This window comes from Prionailurus bengalensis, chromosome D1 (genome assembly GCF_016509475.1).
Source record: "Prionailurus bengalensis isolate Pbe53 chromosome D1, Fcat_Pben_1.1_paternal_pri, whole genome shotgun sequence".
In the NCBI taxonomy this organism is placed as follows: Eukaryota; Metazoa; Chordata; class Mammalia; order Carnivora; family Felidae; genus Prionailurus; species Prionailurus bengalensis.
In genome coordinates this window covers 42,129,516-42,150,594 of record NC_057346.1, presented here as the reverse complement: position 1 = coordinate 42,150,594, position 21,079 = coordinate 42,129,516, and positions in this window count along the sequence as shown.

Here is a 21,079-nt window from a genome sequence, read left to right as displayed (position 1 = left end):
TCCATACGGACTTCCAGAGAAGTGGAGTCTATATCCTGACCAAACCCATGCTTGGAGACCACCATACCTGTGAATTACTTTCCTGTGTGGTTCCTTATTTTTTTAAGTCAGTTTGATTTAGAGTTTTGATTATTTGCCTCTGAAAGCACCCTAGTCCATATATAGTCCAAGTCAAAACCCAGCACCTCCAGGTTGGTGGTTCATTTATTTCTGACATTTTTAACTGATAACTATCCTCACTCTCACTTTGTTCTCTCACAATTGGATCTGTCCTTTGCTCTCTTGATAACCATACCCTGACTTCATCTCAAATTTGCTGCTGCTCTTTCTTATTCCTCAAGCTAACTTTCCATGACTCTGTCTGACCTACTTTTCTTTTTCTGTTTCTCTGTCCAGTGTTGACAATTTACCACTGCTCTTCCTGGAACATGGCCTAGATAGGATTGTTCAACTGAAGTTATTTATTTTCTGTACACTTGCAATAAATCATACTAATTATAAAGGGCACAAATCCAGGTGAAGTGTACCAGTGTGTTCTCATAGTCCCTTTTTCCTTGTCCAGAGCTAGATCCAGCAATTAAACATATCCTCTGTCAGAACTGTCCCTTTGGTTTTATCCTCTTAAGAGTTTCAGAAAACACTTAACAGTATTACAACTTCTTGGTCTAAACTTAATCCTGAATTTTCAGTGCATAGTTGTTTTCAAAACAGAGTGACATTTCTGCTTCACTTTTCTATTCGATTCTCCATTGAATCACACTAATTTAATTCTGTAAGGTCAGACTTTCTTGTTTTTGGAATGAACATGTATTATTACAACCTATATTTTAAGGGTGAGAAAAATATTTTTAAAAGATATCTTTTTTATTGTTTTCTAGTAACAGTAGTCAACATATATCATACTTATTTTTTTCCCTCCTTACCAGGTATAAAGGAATATCAATTTTGCTTCAGTGGAGAAGAGAAGGTAACTTGCAACTTAAATTTGCATCTACTACTTTGGCTTTACCTACTTTTCAGAGAGGATCAAAACAGAGAGAAGATAAGGAATATGCCTAAAATGGTATGAAGAACCAGACTAAGATTATGATACAAATGGAAAAGGTAAAAACCTCAGTCCATGACCTCAGGTGTGAAGGGAATCTATTTCACAATAATTTATTTTAAATTTTAATCAACTTAATTTTTTTTTCAGTAAGGTCTGCACTCTCTTTTTTATTTGCCAGATAGAGTTTTAGGGGTAATAGAAGGAGTTGTTGGCGGGGTTCTGGCCCTCGTTTACATCCCATCTACCCAGAATACTTAAAAATTTTTCAGATCCATTTTATCTTGTGCTGCTAATACTAGGAAACCACTGCAGTGGCCTCCATGCCAACAGACCTACTTCTACATCAACTATGTATGTGAGTGTGTGCATGTGTATGTGACAGTATGCGAGTTCTTCACTGTGTGTGTGTGTGTGTGGAGGCAGTTTTGGTGGTAGACGGGGGAGGTGGGGAAGTCAATGTGCTGCTCTCCTGAACCACTCACTCCATAGGCAAGGAAATTCTGGCATTGTATCAGGTCTCCCCTAAGTAGAAACACAAAAATGTCATTTATAACGACAGAGCTGAACTTAATAAACTTTGTCACATTTCTGGGTTTTTTTGCCTTGAACAAGAAACATGGTTTCTGGTTTTTTCAGATCCATAGGCTATACTCTCAAAATGTTCTTTTTTTTAGGGGCGCCTGGGTGGCTCAGTGAGTTTAAGCATCTGACTTTGGCTTAGTCCGTGAGTTTGAGCCCCACGTTGGACTCTGTGCTGCCAGCTCAGAGCCTGGAGCCTGCTTTGGATTCTGTGTCCCCAGAATCTCTCTGCCCCCCCCCACCACTCAAAAATAAATAAATGTTAAAAAATAAATAAAAATGTTGTTTTTTCATAACATGCATATCCCAAATTTCTTCAAGACATAGGCTATTTAAAAGCACAGGCTTTGAAACTCATAATTTTTATTGATTTCAAATGGCTACCTTAAAAAAAAAAACAAACCAGGGGCGCCTGGGTGGCGCAGTCGGTTAAGCGTCCGACTTCAGCCAGGTCATGATCTCGCGGTCCGGGAGTTCGAGCCCCGCGTCAGGCTCTGGGCTGATGGCTCAGAGCCTGGAGCCAGTTTCCGATTCTGTGTCTCCCTCTCTCTCTGCCCCTCCCCCGTTCATGCTCTGTCTCTCTCTGTCCCAAAAATAAATAAACGTTGGAAAAAAAAAAAACCCAAGGATTCTAAGTATTCTTTTTCTTCCGTGTTGTTCCTTTCCTAGAGCAATAAACATAAAAATGTCTTAGCTCTTACGTGAATAAGGGGAGGGTGCCACTAATTAACAGAAAGCAGAGGAGAAACACAAACGGATTATTATAGCCAATTATTACTTCATTACATCAATATTGATTTCCAGTTTGTCTCCCTACTCTTAGTATTTCTTCTTGTAGTAACTTTCTTATACAAATATATTTTTAAAAAAATCACTAAGATAGGGGCACCTGGGTGGCTCAGTTGGTTAAGCATCTGACTCTTGGTTTCTGCTTAGGTCATGATCTCATGGTTTGTGAGTTTGAGCCCCACATTGGGCTCTGCACTGACAGTGCAGAGTCTGCTTGGGATTCTCTCTCTCCTCTCTCTGCACTCTCCTCTCTCAAAATAAATAAATAGACTTTAAAAAATTCACTATGGCATATTTATGCCATATTTATCTTCCAAAAACACCATTTTGGTCATTCAACTGCTCCTTTGCCCCCATTTCCTAGAGAATGAAGTTCAAAACAATTTAGTTTGGCATTAAGATCCTATACTATATCACTTCAGCTTACATTTCCATTTTAATTTCTCATAAGTTGTCCATGAATAAATAATTACCCCCTACAACATCCTATGTGTTCTTTATCTCCATCTATTTAAAAGTCCTTAACCCTGAAAACATCTCTTGCTTCCCTGGTGTCTTCTTCACACAAGCTAAAAATGATCTCTTCTCACTGGAAACAATAGTAATGCTTGCCTGGATCATGACCATAGGTCTTAGCTACGGTATGTCTTGACTATTTCTCTTGTCCAATGTTTTTAAAACTTACTTATGAAGATAATGCTCTAAAGCAGATATTGCAGGTCATCTTTCATTTTACTATCTATAACACGCTTTGCAATGAGTAGCTATTTGAATAACTTTTTGACAGATTTCTCTGAATCCTCCGCATGTTTATTACCTAAAACCAGAGAAAAATTTTCCACTTTTGCTAACTAATTATTTTGGCCATTCAGTCAATCTTAAAACACATAATCCCACTGCACATATGTGATAAATATTTGAATACAGAAGAAAAGATTTATAATTATTCACCCCATTGTTTCATTAGCTTCTTCGACAAAAAAATCACAAAATAAACAAGAGATGAAAACCAAGAATATATATCCTAACTCTCAAAAAGTTGTAAAGAAAACCGATAAGTTATCAGTCACCAAGAACTGAGTTTCTTGGTCGCTTGTAGTCTCACAAAGGAAACTTTTAAAAATACAGTGCTTTTCAAAGTCTCCAAAAATGAATATGAAAAAGTTCCCTTGAGTCTATTTTTTATGCCTCATACAGCACAACTGAAGGATGCAATGATGAATATTGAAGCAAATCAGAGATGTGCCTGTCACTCTCTTAGATGAAGTAGTCTCAGAAAAAATCTGCAGAGGGAAACGTTTACCTTCTCTTTAGTGACTCTATTTAACCCCCAACTCACGTACACCGATGATGATAACAATAATAAAAGCAACAATAACCAATTTAGAATAGCTATTCGACATTTAAAATATGCTGTGCTAGCAGATCTCCATGGTTATTAATAAAATATTAATTAAATGTTATTTAATAATTAATCATTCATATATTTTGTTACATAATTATGTAGCAATTTTATTCTTTTCAGACATAATATTAATGAGTCCAAAGATCAAAGTCTGGAAAAACTCACATATATTAGTAGCTGTGGAAAGTGTAAGACTCTGCCTAAAGCATTTTCCCATGACAAACTCAAAAACTAAACAACTGCCATAAACACTTCTATGCCCCATATCAAATTTAGGATTAGTCACAAGTATACAATAGCATAAGGTTTAGAAAAACTAACATTAATTTCAAATAGGTTAATTAATGTGCATTAATAAATGCAAGCTATGCTAATCGTTATAAGTTTGCAAATATGGACCTCATATTATTGATGAATATTATTACTGGCTAGAATATTTAAGTAGAACTCACACCCAGCTAATCATTACAGTGACATACCTATATATCATATAACCAATAGACAGGGATTATAGGATTTAATTTAAATATGTTAAATGAGAGTTTCCTTAAGCATATACAAAAGGAGATAGCCAGCCAACTGTAGAGAAGAAGAATCTGATTTTATATGCAACAAAGCTATTAAAGATGATGTATATATGGATGGGAAGATGAACAAACTGGAAGCCATCTCTTCCAGACACACTTCATTCTCAGTTCAAAATTACACACACACACACATGTGTATGCATGTGTACATGTGTTTACTGTGTAAAATTGTTACTAGACTCCTCTCTGAGAACCATAAAATAGAATGGTTTCCTAAGGCAACTAGCTGGGACAATAAAAGAAACAAAAGCTATGAGAACAGATATTCAAATCAATTATAATCTTTCTACAAGTTATATATCAGATCTATTTGTTGGTCACAAGAACAATTTCCACGTTTCTTAGTTTCTTTGCTTGCTTTATGACATTTCTGTTTCAATATCAGGTATCATTTTGATTAAAATTATTGTTCAACAGTATCATATCTCTGCAAACATTACTTAAAAACTCTCTTCAACAATGTTTACAACTGATGTGGCCTTAGGAAATTTTATAAATATATTAAGTCTAGACTTCCTTTGTTAAGTCACTGAAATCCATGGGGCGCCTGTGTGGCGCAGTCGGTTAAGCGTCCGACTTCAGCCAGGTCACGATCTCGCGGTCTGTGAGTTCGAGCCCCGCGTCAGGCTCTGGGCTGATGGCTCAGAGCCTGGAGCCAGTTTCCAATTCTGTGTCTCCCTCTCTCTCTGCCCCTCCCCCGTTCATGCTCTCTCTCTGTCCCAAAAATAAATAAACGTTGAAAAAAAAAATTAAAAAAAAAAAAAAAACAATGTTTACAACTGATGTGGCCTTAGGAAATTTTATAAATATATTAAGTCTAGACTTCCTTTGTTAAGTCACTGAAATCCATCCTCTATAGGCATCCATCCATTCACCCATCCTCAGGAAAATTAAAAAAAATATTAAATGGTAACTTGTTTAAATGAACTTGAGTGATAGAAGTTACAAGATGGATGGAGACAGTTGTATATTTCTCTATATAAAAGACTACATCAAGTCCTAAATAGAGGGGTATGAGGAATTTTTAAAAGTTAATTTGACGGAGGCATTCAAACTGCATATAGATGGTGTGTTTTGGATAGCTTCTGAACTTTATGCAAATTTTTAAAAATTCATCCCATTCCTAATTGCTTTGTACAATAAAATTACAGACTTTAGATTGGAGGCAAGGTTTCTAAAAGGGCTCTTTACTAATCATTCTTATTCCAGACCCAATTAACATCACATTTTAATTTGAAGATAGTCAGGAACAAAATCTCTTATTCAAATATTTGTTTGTCTTATCCATGGGATGGTTTTCCTCCATTTCTTATTAGCTTTCAGACAGTAGCTTGGTTGTTTGTTAAGTCATTACTTGCCTGCACATTTTAATATTTAGAATGAGTGGTATATTATTTGCCATCCATTCATGTAGCCATTCATGTAGAAAGGCCTTCTCATCCATTCGTGGCCTCATTTGATTATCAAAGTAATCCTGTGACATAGTCAAGGCTGGTATTGTAATGTTCATTTTACTGATTTAAAAAAAAAAAGTGGGGCAGAGAGCTGACTTGATTTCCTAAGATCACACAGTAATTCAGTGATGAGAGAGAAAGAACTTGGGATGCCTGAGGGTACTCTTTCAAAGCAATATCTAATTCTAGGTTATGAATATGAAGATAAATTTAAATTGTTCCCTCTGGGCCTAATTCCCCCCTATGGACTACTTGAGTTTCAGCTAATCTGTTAAACTCTTGTAGAAATTATTCACAGTATATCAAGAAGCTATAAAATATATTGTTATATTTCTCAAACTAAGATCACTTTAATGCCACCCTCAACATTGCTACCATATCCATATACCACTATTATTGTCATTTACTTAATTTTTTTCATCTTAAAAAAAAAACAAAAACAAAAGAAACAAAAAAAACCCCTTAGTCTTCCTTACAAAAAATCTAAGGTATTAATGGTTCAATGTGATGTATATGATATATACATGTGCATTTGTTAGTGTAGCAGTCCCACAATAACTAAGACATAAATTCTGACTCCTTTATTTACCTATTTCTGTGTTTCTGGAAAATAATTTAACCTCTCTAACTCTTGGTTTTCTTACATATTATTTTAAAATAATAAAATCTGCCTAGTATGAATTGTTTTGATATGAATAATATATGCAAGGTGCCTGGCACATTTAAGTTGCTCAATAAATTGTCTTCATTTATTTCAGATTACAAATCTTAATTCATTAGTACTTCTCAAAATTATATGTCAGTTTTATTAAACTTCTTTCCTCTATCCATGGCTATTACTCTACGTATAATGATTACTTATTCACTTACTGCCATTTAAAAGCCTCCCAATCTGGCCTTTCAAATCTTCTTCCTCTTCAATGTATCCTATAAAATGTCTTCAAAAATTTAATCACATGAAACATGTTTCAAAATTTTTTCCTCTACCTTAGTGTAAATATAAATTTGTTAATCTTATGACATCCATGAAATTTCATAATATGACCTATGTATAAATTCCAGACTTATCACTACTTTCAACCCTTCACCTCTTCCTCTCCAGCCAAGCTGGAGATTCAACTAAGTTTGAATCTGTAATAGAGTAATAGCCCCCTCACCCTGATTTTCCCCACAGAAATGCCTCAAGTATTCTTGACCCTTTATTCTTTTATAAAATTTAAGATTTAGATTACCAAGTCTCAAAATAACAATTGGATTCTAATTAGAATTTTATTGAGCTTGTAGACAAGTTTTGGAATCAATGATTTCTTTATAATATGACTGCCTGTTATTGATGATGATATATGTCCCTATGTATTTAAGTCTTAATATCTTTTAATACAGTTTACAATTTTAATGTTTTATTAATGTACTTAGATGTTCTGTTATTATTGTATATACTGTTTTTTTTAAATAGCCATTTGATGTTGGTGTATAGAAATTCAATTTTTAAAATTTTAATCTTATATCCAACCAGCTTGCTAAATGCTCTTATTATATTCAATAATACATGGGACTATTTTTAGTTCTCTAATTAAATGCTCATAACATCTGCAAGTATCATTAGCGTGCATTCCAATCCATACACTTTCAATCATAGTTTAAGATCCTCAACACAATGTTGAATAGAATGGTGATAGAATTTGTCTTATCCAGGGTTAACCCAGGAAAATAAGTCATTTATTTGCAGAGAAAATCCCAGGGAAAAGAAGCAGGACACCGATGAGAATAAACAATACAGGTAGGAAAAGCCAAGAGAAATGTGAGTAACTGATTGACCACCTCTGTGACAAATGGGGCTTGGTACCATGGGGATTAGGTGAGATAATGTGAAGACTCCACCTCACAATGGTTCTCTCAAGAGAAGAAAGAGAGAAGCATTTATTCTCTGGCTTCTGTCCTCCATTTCTCAAGAAGCGTTCGTGAGGTATTATCTCACCCACCCTTCCTGGCTGCACATGTATGCCTGCCAGTTACATCTCCACAAGTCTCTCTAGTCACGGTGTCAGGCAAATCGCAAGGCAGAAAGTGAAAATGAGTGCGCTAGCTGAGGCAATGTTTATATCCATGTGAAGCTGCCGGCTATGATGACTGGTGTGTAAGGTGAGCCAAGGGAGTGGAAGGCATGCCCTAAGCACCTGACACTGTGGCCACCTTTATCTTAAGGAAAATCTCATGTTTCTCATTTAGGATTTTTTTTTTTTGGAAATTAGTTAAATTAAATTAAATAAATTAAATTAAATTAAATAAAACTATATTTTATTTAACCCGGTACATTCAAACTATTATTATTTTTTATTCTTTTTTTAATATGAAATTTATTGTCAAGTTGGTTTCCATACAATACCCAGTGCTCATCCCAGCAGGTGCCCTCCTCAATGCCCATCACCCACAAGTTTTCTTATACCCTTTATCATAAGAAGGAAGTCTCTTTATTCCTAATTTATTAGTAATCATCACCATAAATCACTAATTTGAAAGGGTATTTAATTTGAAAAAATATGTTTTCTCTCTATATATGATGATCTTATGATTTTTGCCTTTTAATCGCTTAATTTATTGAATTAAATTAAAAATTTTTTTAATATTTATTTATTTTTGAGAGAGAAAAACAGTGTGTGAGCAGGGGAGGGGCAGAGAGAGAGATACACGCAGAATCTGAAGCAGGCTCCAGGCTCTGAGCTGTTAGCACAGAGCCCAACATGGGGCTCAAACCCATGAACTGTGAGATCATGACCTGAGCTGAAGTTGGATGCTTAACCAACTGAGCCACCCAGGCACTCCGAATTAAATTTTGAATTGCCTACTTTTATTTTTTAATAAACTTTCTTTTTTTAAAATTATTTTTTATTTTGAGAGAGAGACAGAGAGCAAGCAGGGAGGGGCAGAGAGAGAGGGAGATAGAATCTGAGGCAGAGGTGCTGTCAGTGCAGAGCCTGATGTGGGTCTCAATCCCACAAACCATGAGATCATGACCTGGGCCGAAATGAAGAGTGGCCCCTTAACCAATTGAGACACCCAGGGCCCCTTGAATTGCCTATTTTTAAATCATCCTTGCATACCTTGGATAAAATCAATATGGTTGTAGTGTATCATTTTTTTAATATATATTTTGGGGTTAGATTTTTATCTTCTTCTTTACGATTTATTTTATTATTTTTTTTGCATCTATAGTCATGAATAAAGTAGACTTGCAATTGTTCTTTTTGTATAGTTTTGTGCAGTTTTCATGAGAAGTTGATAATGGACTCACTGAAGCCATTAGAGGGCATTCTTCTTTCCAATTTCTGTAAGAGACTGAATAAACTTGGAAAGATGTTTTGGTAAATTTGCAAAACCTTTCTAAAATTTTCTGAGCCTAGATTTTTGCTCGTGGAAATATTTTAAACTAGTGTTTCAGTCACTTTAATGCCTATAGTATTATTTATGCTGCTTTTTCCTCCTTGATTCACTCGTAATAAGACACAATTTCCTAAGAATTTTAATTTAATCAAAAGTTTTCAAAATTGTTGGCAAAACTCTTGTTATATTACCTCCAGTGCAACACCTTTTATTATTAGCATTATTTATTTCCTTTTGTTTTTTCCATATCAGTTTTGACAAAAGTTTGTCTCCCTTTTAAAAATTTTATCCAAAGGATAATTTGACTTTGTTGATTTTCATGGTAAGTTTAGTCTATTTTTCCTTTTCTAATTTATTTAGGATGAGCCCTTAGCTCATAAATCGAGAAGTCTTATTTTCTAATAAAAATGACTGACTGGGTTTTATATTTCCTTTAAAGCATTTCCTTTGCTGCATCCTACAAATTTTGATATATAGTGTTTTCATTATAATTTAGCTGCATGTATTTTTATTATAATTTATTTATTAAAAGAATTAAAATGTTTATTTTGAGACAGAGTGAGTGTGAGGGGGTGGTCAGATAGAGAGAAGAGACAGAGAATCTCAATCAAGGTCTGCACAGTCAGCACAGAGCCCGACCAGGGGCTCAAACCCACAAACCATGAGATCATGACCTAAGCTGAAATCCAGAGTTTGACGCTTACCCAAATGAGCCACCCAGGTGCCCCTATAATTGATTAAAAAAAAATTTTTTTTTAACGTTTTTATTTTTGAGACAGAGAGAGACAGAGCATGAACGGGGGAGGGTCAGAGAGAGATGGAGACACAGAATCTGAAACAGGCTCCAGGCTCTGAGTTGTCAGCACAAAGCCCGACGCGGCGCTCCAACTCACGGACTGTGAGATCGTGACCTGAGTCAAAGTCGGCTGCTCAACCGACTGAGCCACCCAGGCGCCCCTATAATTGATTTTTTTAAAAATTTTTTTTTCAACGTTTATTTATTTTTGGGACAGAGAGAGACAGAGCATGAACGGGGGAGGGGCAGAGAGAGAGGGAGACACAGAATCGGAAACAGTCTCCAGGCTCTGAGCCATCAGCCCAGAGCCTGACGCGGGGCTCGAACTCATGGACCCTGAGATCGTGACCTGGCTGAAGTTGGACGCTTATCCGACTGCGCCACCCAGGCGCCCCTATAATTGATTTTTTATACCATGGATTGGTTAGCAATATGTTTTTATAATTTCCAAATATGTGGGACCTTTTCATTTATATTTTTGCCATTAACTCGCAAGTTAATTACACTGTGATCAAAGATTATGATCTTTGTATTACCTGTCTTGGGAGCTTTCTGAGGTTTTCTCTGTGACCTAGTGCATGATCAATTTTTTAATGATTTTGCATGGTGCTTGAAAAAGTGTCTCCTTATTATTATATGTAGAACTCTGTGTCCATTGGGGCAAGTTTATTAATTATGTTGTGGTGATCTATATTTCCTCTGCTTATTTAGATTCCTTAACCACCAATAAATAGGGGCTACGTGTTGAAACTACTACTAAAATTATAGATTTATCAATTTCTCCCTATAATTCCCTCAATTTATGCTGCATTATTTTGAGTTTATTATGTTTATATATTTATAATAGCTACATATTCTTGGCAAATTGAAATTGGATCATTAGATACATGCAATAATTTTGTGTCTTAAAGTGTATTTTATCTTATATTAATATAGCTTTTTTTGGTGTTAGTATTCCTGTATATCTTTATATCTTTCTCTTCTAATTTTTGCTTATCCCTATGTTTTAGGTGTCTCTTGCAGTTAGCATAGAGAAAGATTTTGATTATTATCCACAATCTGTCAGAATTTGTCTTTGAACCAATTAAAGTTTTCCATCTACAATTATTGATATATTTAAACCAGTTACTATTTTTGTATCATGTTCATTTTTACATTTCTATCGAGTACTTTCTTTTTAAAATTGGTAACTATCTTTCTTTTAATAAGATTAGAAATGAACGTATTTTCACATTTCTTTGTCTTCCTTCCCTACTTCCTCTTCTGATTTAAGTACTACATGTAAAAATTTAATGAGTTTCTAACAATCCTTCTGATACTCTGAGGGTTTAAGATTTTTTTTTAACATGCCCTCACATTGGAATGACAATTTAAAATTGTTTTTTCTTCCAAGTGTTGTGTTATTTTGACCTGTGAGTTCATTCTCCTCAGAGGCTTTGGCTAATTTTTTTTTTTTTTTTTTTTTAGGTAATGAGGATTCAGGAGGGCTAGAACCCAATGTCTGTCAATCTGATAAATCCAGAGGAGTGGTGTAGAAAAAAAACAAGGGTAACTGTATCCAAGAAAACCTGATTCAATCACTCCCCATCCCATAAAACAAACCCTCTTATCAGGCATTTACTCTTCATAGTCCAGGGAGACATTCATTTGTAAACCCTGAAGTTTGAAAAGAGAAGATGAGGAAGCATTTGATGAATGTCAGTTAATCTCAGTTCCTCATAAACACGGGGCTTCTTCATCAGCTACAATACCTATTCCTAACATACCTGGACCCACATGTGAGGGCAAGTATTATATTCTCACAGACAGTGGTCAAGAAACAAGATCATCAGGTGCCTGGGTGGTTCAGTCAGTTAAGCGCCCAGCTCTTGATTTCAGCTCAGGTCATGATCTCAGGGTTTTGAGATCAAGTCCCACAACAGGATCTGCACTGCTTATGGAGCCTGCTTATGATTCTCTTTCTCTTTCCCTCCGCCCCTACCCCCACTCACACACACACTCTCTCTCTCTCTAAAGAAAAAGAAAGAAACAGAAAAAAAAAGAAAAAAGAAAGAAAGATTAAAATTTCCAACCATTCCCACCCTATTTTAGCCTCAGTAGCACTTGACTGCTACCTGTTCCAAGTCACTACCCTCCACACAGAGTTTATAACTTCTAGTCTCCCAGGGTGGTCACAGTTTTCTCCATTTTCCCTGCTCAGATTTCTCTGAAACCAAACTTGCGGAAGGAAGCTAGCAGTCCTGCCAGTTGAATCTCTTAGTCAGAACTTGAACCTATACCTACGCTTCATTGAGTGGATACGTGGCAACATCTTGTTGTCTGTCTAGAGGGAGGATGTGTACATTTTCTGCTGCCCTATCACCCAAAACTATAGGTTTTCTCATGCCCCAAGGAAGCCCATTATCTTTGGAAAAACAACAAAAGCCTGACTTGGCTGCTTTTGCAACAAATAACTAATACCTAGGCCATCCTCTAAAGCAAAAAATTCGGAAGTTTTCTGAAAGTGGCCAGGGCACCTATATTTTTAAAAACTCCCCTGAGTGATCCTAATGCCTGATTAGATCTAAGGAGAGTGAGAGAAGATTATATGAAATCCAATTAATCTGAATCATGACTACCAGCAGATAATACCTTGCTGGATTTATCAACTCCTGTTCTACTAATTTGTGGTGCAGCATGTAGAATCTCCTATTTGTTCTTAGTCTTCGTATGTAGGATTAATTTGTATGTCCAATTAAGTTGATACAATTATGTACACATATATACACAATTATATATACTTATACATAATTACATATTTACACACAATTATACACGTATACATACACATATTCTCTCCTGTACTAGAATATAACCTTCAAAAGGCCAGTGACTTTTATTTGTTTTGTTCTGTCACCACCACACCAAAGGGGGAGATGGTAAGTGGCAGGAGCGGACAGCCTCCATGGAGAGGATGTTTTTACCACTAGTATTGTTTAGAATTCCCAGCCCATGATGATAATAAAAAGCAGACTTTTAGTTGACTTTATTATTGCTTTAAAAAATCTCTACTGGCTGGGGCTCCTGGGTGGCTCAGTCAGGTAAGCATCCAACTCTTGGTTTTGACTCAGGTCATGATCTCATGGTTTGTGAGTTCAAGCCCCACATAGTGCTCTATGCTGACAGTGAGGAGTCTGCTTGGGATTCACTCTTTCCCTTTCTCTTTGCCCCTCCCACACTTGTTCTCTCAAAATAAATACATAAACTTAGAAAATATAAAATGAAATGAAATAAAATAAAATAAAATATAAAATAAAATAATAAATAAAAAAATCTCGACTGATGCTCTATTTCTTGCACTTACCTTTCCTCCCCCTTTGTCGCTAGTTCCTGGAATATCATAGGTGCTCTGTAAATGTTCATTGGCTGATCAAATAAATGAATATAAGATGCTCAATAAATACTTGATGAAAGGATGGACGGATGGATAGACAGACAGAAGAGAGATTAAATGAACAAATGTATCCTTGTCTGCATAAGTGAATGAGTGAACTTCAATATACTTTGGCCCTTGGGGATTCTGATATTTGATCTCAAGAGCAAGGTTAAGACTTGCTTTGATAAGAGAAAAAAAAATTCACTCAACATGATAGTCCATAGGAAACTGCTCCTTCCAACCTAGAAGTAAGATCAAAGTCATGATACAAAGTCAATACAGGCAAAAGACAGAGAAGGGAAAAAAAATCCAGTAAAAAAAGTAGTAAAAGGCAACAGAAAAAGCAAACCCTAAGTCTGAATACACATAGGAATAAAATCACAGTTTTCTTTTTTCTTCAACAAGAAAGAAAACACATAAAAGAGAATAAAAGGGAAAGGGCAGATGTTATAAATAGCAGCAAAAATAGGAAAATGAAAGCAAGGGAAATGGAATACCATGGTGAAGGAGAGGAAGAAATAGAATCCTCAAGGAAGGAATAAAGCAAGCCAGCAAAGAAGCAGATTGTAGGCCTCTGATTGTATTTCATTTATAACTGTTCTTACATTTTATTATATTTCTCTGGCAGGAGTCCACATCTCTTTATGTCTGAAGGAAGGGGGTGGCAGAAAAACGTTGCTCTGGGGACCTGAGATTTATTGCCTTGTACACTTAGTGTTAGGCTGATTTTTTTTCTTTAAATTACATGCCACTGTCATGTTCAAAATAAAAGCTTAAGATGGACTGCATGCTTTGTATCACTGCAAGGATTGCTTTTAATAAGAGTGAAAAACTAATGGAAATTTGGTTTTATTCTAAGCAAATCAGTGAGGTGATACCAACTTCTATACCCTTTTTATTTTATCATAACTGTGCCTTCATGGAATTACATGGAATGAGTGATTCCCTCAGTAAGTGAAATACCCCACGGGAAATGTACCATGATAGCAGTGAAAAACTCGGGTTTTGAATCCAGACAGGCCTGTGTTTATATCCCAGTGACCTTGGGCAAGTTAGTTAAATGATCTAGGCTTCAGCTTCCTTAGGTGTCAATAGGGGTATTCACCCCATTATGGTTTTTATGAGGATTCAATATTATAATATATATAAAGATCTCACGCTCAAAATAATGATTAACTAATGATTACTAAAATGACAAATTTCTTTGCAATTCTAAGACTGGCTTCAAGAAAGCTAATTGAATCTTAAATTTTCATAAATTTGCATTCAGAGTTAAACCAGCCAAGGAAAGGATAATATAATTAACCACTTGTATTCTCTTTAGCTAACTGAATGAAAGATGTATTGATTATATTTTCTTATTGCCTATATTCTTTTTTTTTTTTGAGACCTACTTGACATACAGTGTTATATTAGTTTCAGATGTACAACATAATGATTTGATTTTTGTATGCATTGCAAAATCATTACCACAATAAGTCTAGTTAACAACCATCCCCATACACAGTTACAGAATTTGTTTTGTCTATATTCTTGATGGTCTGGCATTTGAGGCCTTGATCCTGGAGACACTGCCCCTCCCAGGATTAGCTAATTCCTAAAGACAGCAAATGACTACCCTGGGAGTGTGTCTTTGATATGCAAAGGAGCCAGCCCAGAGGCCCACATCCCCAACCATCTCTTTTATTAAACTCTCATGACACACAAGGCCAATATTTCTTCTGCCCTAAATCACCCTGGGGCGAGGTACTAGACAACTAGGCACCACGTCTATAGTCAAGAGCCAGCCAAAATGACTCAAACTGTCCAATCTTAAACTTTACTCAGCCCACCTACCCATTTCTTTCCGTGAAAACTCTAAGGAAGGCTCTGGGCCACCATCTTCCTTCTCACCCCTCTACCTCCTGACCAATCCTGGTCCTGCCCCATGTGGCCCTGGGCATCATGTTGTTCCCCCCCCCCATTTCAAGAAATCTGTAAGTAAACTTCCTTCACGAGGATCATTTCCATGTCTGCATGTCTTACTATATCTGACGGAAACAAATCCCAGGTACATTTTAACACAGAAAAATAAACTTACTCAGCATGGTCTCATTAGATAAGCATCCCACAGCTTCCCTTATTTTGAAATCCATTCCATCTTTTCATAGCACCTTCTCCCCATCCTGAGACAGACCCATTAGCTGCTAACCTTGAAAGCCCTGCTCTAGCTTCAGTAACCTTTGTACTTGGCTTATGGACATCTTGTACAAAGAGCCTCTGCCAATTTCCTTAGTGAGTTCCTCTCCTACTTGATATTCCTTTAGTCTGATGTCAGTTTTTTTAAGTTCTGATTTTTATAAATGTCATCTCTTTCAGCCACCCAGTGAAAGAGCTTCAACCCAACACATCACAGAGCCTTATTCAGCTTTCGAGTTCTGGGAACTTAAAATCCTCCATTCGGATAACACCTTCTATGTTCCCTTGATTCTTTTCACTTCTAGTGAAAGGACTTGTCCCTTGATTTCTCACTTTTCTTATAGTAAATACCATGACTCTATTTTCACTACATATTCCTCCTTATCCACCTGAACATAATGATCAGCCACGTTATTGATCCAAGCACCTCAAAATCCCAGAATTTTCTATCTTAGAATTTTTCTATTAGTCTTGATAAATTGCAAGCCTCACTGCCTGCCTTTTAATCCTTACTTTGAGTTGCCCTGCATTTTTAGAGTATACTGACCTAATTTGGGCCAAATCAAATAAAGGCAGCCAGCACAACTGGACTCCCTTATAACTTAGCAATTATTCAGTTACTTCTTGTTGGCTCTACTGTGTACCCTGCACACTAAATGGCTAATTCTCCACACTTCAAATCTCCAGTCTAATTTGCACCTCCTTCATCTTCAGCAACTATTCTTATCTCCTCTATTAAGGAGATCTTTGACTGTTATTGTCTTCAATTATATAAATATAAATATAAATATAAATATAAATATATCCATTCTTTATTTCCATGGTCCCAAACTCATATTTCACTTTAATTCATTTCCTTCACCCTCTCTGAGACCTGTGTATTATCCAACGCTCTTTCAGTGCCAAGTGATTAAATCCCAAAATTTAAAATTAAGGAAGTAATAAGAATACATAGATTCATTTCAATGAAAATCCAACAGATATAACTGACTTTAGGAATGGACTGATACAGTGATTAAATGTTTCCATGATGACTGTGTTTCTTCACCTTTTCCCCATGGGCATTCTCCTAGCATTGACTTCATGTTCAGTCCCCAGAAAGACCCAAGAAATTCCAGGGTCACTTCAATCAATCAGCAGGTATAGAAGAAATATGAGTCTACTTCCCATGTTAGCACACACAAAAAACCAAGAATTCAGTCTCTATGTCTCTTACATGATAGTTTTGGACCATATGCTATTCCTAAATCAGTCTCTCTCACCAGTTGGGAGAAGTGCTTGGCTGATCTGATCTGGACCCATGACACCTGGAATTAGGAAAGGCAAGGGATGGAGAGGGTCTGAAGTCAACTCTACCTCAATCACAAAGACCAAGAATGGGAGAGTAGGTTTTTAAACTGGGAAAGAAATGGGTAAAACAACACTGGATTGCCCAAAGACAATAATTAACCAAGATACTTCATTCTGCCAATTTCTTCCTCTCTTCAGAACTTCCTGTTTCCTTTATACAGAACTGCAATGTTTTTACTTTCATTTTTAATGTAGACAATCTTAATTGGTAGGTGTTAAGAATGCAAAATGATGACAAATCCAGAGGGATGAGCAAGGAGTTGGTGCATGGTTGCCTTCCTCCAAATGAGGACCCTATAACCAGGCCAGTGGGGCGGGAGCACTTGATAGTGGCCACTTAGACTCTGTCTCTCTTTGACCTACCTTTGTAGTATAATCTTTTCTTTCACCTAAAAGCTTTTTCCAAATGTCATCAATGTCATTGTTTCTGTTTTTGTATCACTGGTGTGTCACGAAAATTGCATTCTGATTTATTTATCCTTCAACCTAAACTGATAATATCAAATGTCATTAATAAGTTCATTCTTGTCATTTCCAGTAGGCCAATGTATATAATAATATTTTCCATTTTGGATCTATATGATCACACCTATCTCTTGAAATTCTGCCTTTCCTTAGCCTCAGACATTGAAATATTTCACGTCTCCTAACAGCTATCTGGTAACTCTCCTATCTCTTTTATTAGTACCTTTTTTACCTTTTAAAACTTTAAGTGTAGGAAACAATGTTCAGAAGAATTTATTTTTCCTCTTTTCCTATATATAGTCTCTACATGTTTTCTCCACAGCTTCAAATATCACTTCTCTAGTATGAATCAACACCCACATTATCTATCTTGTCTCTTGAGTCCTCCATTTACCCATCTAAATTTACAAATACCTTTTGACATCTACTTCCTTAATGTCTCTGCCACGTCAAACTCAACTGGTACTTATACCAAATTTATCAGACTATCTCCAAGGGCAATTTTATTTTCTCTATTGCTGTTGATGATGTTGTTGCCCTCTTAGTTATACAGGTTATAAATTGTTTAATCAAAGAAGCTGGAAAGCAACATATTCTCTCAAATAATAAGCACTAAAAATGCAAAATTGAATTCTTGATTCTACACTTTTAATACTCCCACATCCATTATTTTGTTAAGTTTTATAGATTCTGTGGCTGAAATATCATTTGCAATTATCACTATTACTCTAGTCTATAGATATTTTCTTATTTCCAGACTTCCTCGCACCTCAGTTCAAAAACTTCTTCCATGGTCTCCAGCCTCATTTTTTCCTTCCATTTCTAACCTGTACTCTATAGCTGAGTTACTTTTATTTTATTTATTTAAAATTTTTTAAAATTTATTTTTGAGAGAGAGAGAGACAGACAGACAGAGCATGAGCATGGGAGTGGCAGAGACAGAGGGAGACACAGAATCCAAAGCAAGCTCCAGGCTCTGAGCTATCAGCACAGAGCCTGACACGGGGCTCGAATCCACGAGCTGTGAGATCATGACCAGAGCCAAAGTCAGACACTTAACCGACTGAGCCATCCAGGTGCCCCAGCTGGATTACTTTTAAAGAAATGAGGTTGTAATTATGGTGTACCCATCAAATAAATCACGCACTATCAAAAACCTTCAATACTATCACTTGTCACATAAAATTTAATCTTAATATTCTAATAGTTAAGTCCTTACATATTAATTACTATTATCCTAAAAAACCTAGACTATTTATTATTTCTAGAACCCTATATTCTCCAATATTTTTGTTATCCTTTATTTTCATTCCTTGCTTAGATAGCCATGAGTGAAAATTTTATTCTCAGCTCAGAGAATTTTGTTCATACCTCTATTAGAGTATTAGCCTAATTCTACACTCTGTTTTAGATATTTTTATACATGTGTTATCTACTCTCTTTGAAACCCATGCTTTTGAGGGCAAAGGACACTTCTGATTTATCATTTTATCCCCCATAGCATCTATCTTAAGGACTCAAAGACACAGGGAGCTTATAAATATGTATGGAAATGAACTTTATAGTTGTAGTTTCAAATAGTCCCATTTTGAAATATCACTGTTCTACTTTAAAAAGTTGTTTATGTTTTGTTAAAAAAATAGTACTATTAAATAATGTTGTGAGGACTGACTCAATTTTTGTTTCATTGTTATTATTAAATCTAGTCACTATCTAATTCTAATTTTGGGAATATGTATATAACATCCTTTCACTATAATTCATACTGGATCTGTCCATTGCTCTCTAGAGATTTTTTTTTCTTGAATACAGCAGTTAAGGGGAGGAACACACATATTTATAATGCTTAGATAAAGTACCATTCTTCAAATCTCAACAATGCTAGGGTAGCAGTTTGATTAGACACCTTAGAAGTTTCCAGCCATAAAATATGGTAAGTAGTCATTTGTGAGATCCTGAAGAACAAAGCTTAGATGGTAAAAGTCAGTTACCTTAGCCTCAGTTGGACAAGGTGGTACGCTTTCTATTTTGCCTGCTCGGCCAAGAAACATTTGCTTCTAAAGTGAAACATTAAGTAACCACATTCTGAAGAAGGTTTCCCATAGGTAGTCTCTGTAAAAGACTTCATGTAGGACTAGAAAGCATCCCAAAGCTCAGCCAACACAGTGACTGCCCAGAGGCTATTTTTCTCATAGGCCTTTGGTTTGCTGCCTTATTAAAAGGAAGACAGTGTTAGAAATCCTGAGGGTTGAATCTTGAAGTACGCTGGGACTTCAGGGTTGAGACTGAATGGCAGCACACGAAAAACAGAAAAAAACTGTACAAATGAAAATGTCCCGGCTTTAGGGAGAGTTGCCATCAGGCCAATACACATTTCCTCTTGGGACTGTCCCATGGATCCTTGAAAGGAAGATAGGGGGAAGATGGCAAGAAATCCTAGGCACAGATATACTTATGTGATTCTGGGAATATGTTTAGAATAGGATGCTTGTCAAATCCTTCCCTTGATCTTCCTCTTTTCCTGTTAGGACAGTGACAAAAAGCTCCTACAAATCAGGTTTTTAGAATGTCAATACAGATACTTAGAATTAAGGACATAGGCTGGATTTCAAACATGTACTAGAAAGAAAAGTAAATCAAGGCTAAGGAAGCAAGCATGATTTTAGACCCTACTTGTTTATGAACTAAAGGTCCTCCTGGTCTGGTCAGCTGTGAGCTACATCCAGTAAATCTATGCTTTACCTATCTTTGTATTCACCATGTCTGCCATAGAGTAGACATCAGTAAGTGTTTTTTAAATGATCAAGTGAGTAAAAATAAATGAACAAGTGATGATTTTCTCAGGACCTGATAGTGCTTAAGTGACATAGCTAAATCCATTTAGAGGAGTTATAAAATGAAAGGGTGGGAGGTCAGACCATTCTTGTTCCTTAGCTTTTTTAAGTAAAATATTAACATAATCATTAACATTGACTCTTGGGTAGAAGTAGATGAAGGAGATTGAGAAAGCCAACCAAAAATAGCCCTAAAATTTCTTTAAGTGATATTATCATCATTTTAGACAAATAAGTGACAGACAATGAATTTATAATGCATATGGAAAATACCACACCTTCAGGACTTTCATGTTATCAACCATAGTTATATTTCTAATATTAGACTTGCAAGGCTACAGTCCTATTTTACATATAAAAATAGTATAAGATATAGAAAAGCCTTAAGAAATAACAAAGCACATGACTATATAGCTACAACACCCCCACATTTGTAATAAAATATAAGTACTTGAAGTCCCTGTGTTCCTCTTCATAATTGTCCCCATGATGTATTCCCCGCCTTTTTTAACGAAGGTAGTCATTATCCTAAATGTCATGTGTACCATTTCCTTGTTTTTTTTTGTAGTTCTGTATGTCTATGTGTCTGTGTGTCTTTGTGCATATAGGGGATGAGTGTGTATGTATCTATGCATCTGTATTTATATATGATTTTGAACTTTATATAAGTAGAATTATATAGTATAAGTTCTTTTATAAAATGATTTTCCACTCAAAAATTTTATTAAACTTCATCCATGATCAAGTGCAAATCCAGTTTTTTAATTTTCTTTGCTGTATAGTATTTCACATGTGAAT